The sequence below is a fragment of the Gastrolobium bilobum genome, unplaced genomic scaffold (assembly GCF_033153095.1).
Source record: "Gastrolobium bilobum isolate Gb01-03AN ecotype WA unplaced genomic scaffold, APGP_CSIRO_Gbil_v1 utg276416, whole genome shotgun sequence".
NCBI lineage: Eukaryota > Viridiplantae > Streptophyta > Magnoliopsida > Fabales > Fabaceae > Gastrolobium > Gastrolobium bilobum.
In genome coordinates, this window is record NW_026897430.1 from 25,773 (window position 1) to 27,404 (window position 1,632).

Genomic DNA, 1,632 nt, shown 5'->3' on the forward strand with positions numbered 1-1,632 from the left:
GATGGGAATCTGAATCAAAATGATAAAATTACTCATTGTTACGCATCTGCTGATATATTGTATGAGATTATTTTTTCCTCATGTGTAGTTAAAAATGAGAATGATGGGAAAAAAACTATCCTAGGATCATTTTATTATTACTTATACCAAATATCACCACACACTCGCTAGTCGGGTTTAACAGAGAGTGGTTTAGTTATACCAAACATGGTAAAAAAAAAAATCTCACCCCATTTCCCCCAAAATACTCATCATTGTTGGTGAAATTTGATTGTACCTTTAGTGTATCTAAGGAAACTTGACTCTTTGTAATCTTTTTTATATATATAATGAAAGACTTAGAAGTATGGACACACACATTTGAAGGGAAAAAAAAAGTGTTGGATACAGATAGGTTCCGACACGTGGTCAATATTTTAGGTCACGCAGTCAATGTTCCAACACGCAGTCAACATTTTTTGACATGAAGTCAATGTTTTTCGACATGTTCCGACACGCCAACGTTCATACAAATCCAAATGTTATTTTATTTTATTTTTTTAACTAAACATAAAAAATTAATTTATAAATCAAATATTTTCTGTTGTGGAATTTGACATGAAAAATTAACAAGACATGGAAAATTATTTTTGCTTTATATTTATGTTATGAAATTTGAATATTTGATTGATTATACGACTTATTTGATTGATTATACGACTTAGTATACATGTATTGTTGGTGAGAGCCCTTGCATGCATTAGTGTTCTTATTACTGGTTGGATAATTGCTATAGCATTGTTACTGCATTCTGGTGAAATTGCAATATTGGGAAAATTGATCAAATCTACTTTGATACTTGACTTATCTGTTCTTGAGTGCACTCTTAGTTTATTTTTACTTTGCTTTTAGTTATTTGTCAGTTGTTAGTATTATTTTACTCTTTAGTTCTTAATTCACAAAACTTTCATAAACATTGTTACTTTTATTGCTTCACATTGATCCTAATTTTATAGTTTTCTTCGTGGGAACGATATCTGGACTCACACATCTACTTTATTACTTGTTGACACGTGCACTTGCGTAATGTGTGATTGATAAAAAGGGTACACAATTGCACAATATAATTACATTCTTCATCTTTATCTTTTATAATTTTATGTCAGTTATGTCTATGGCTGGCTAATTTCTTTATTGTAGTTAGGGTCAAAAACCCTATGTGAACCCTTTTTGCGATGGATTGAATTATATTTGCTCGATTATTTTAATATACTTTTATTTTTACCATGTGCGTATTGTTTATTATTTCTGTTAGACTTGATAAACCTAATAGGATGTAATAATTTGGGAATTAGGGTTCGCAATAGGAATATTGGGGTTTTTGATTCTGAAAGGGGGTGAGGTAACAATTTATGCATGCTCTAGGGATAGACTTGTGTGAGTTGCAGTCGTTTGATTTATCGTGATTAATGCTTAATTTCATGCGGGATTGCTAAGGAATTAGGGTTCCAATTAGATTAAAGGGTTAGATTTCCAAGGGATTGGGATTTAACTAATTATTTTAGATGATAATTTGTCTGAGTTATTAAATTGAATGAACATTGTCAATCAATCCAAAATTTAAAGTAGGGATCATATGGTGCGTGTACCTTA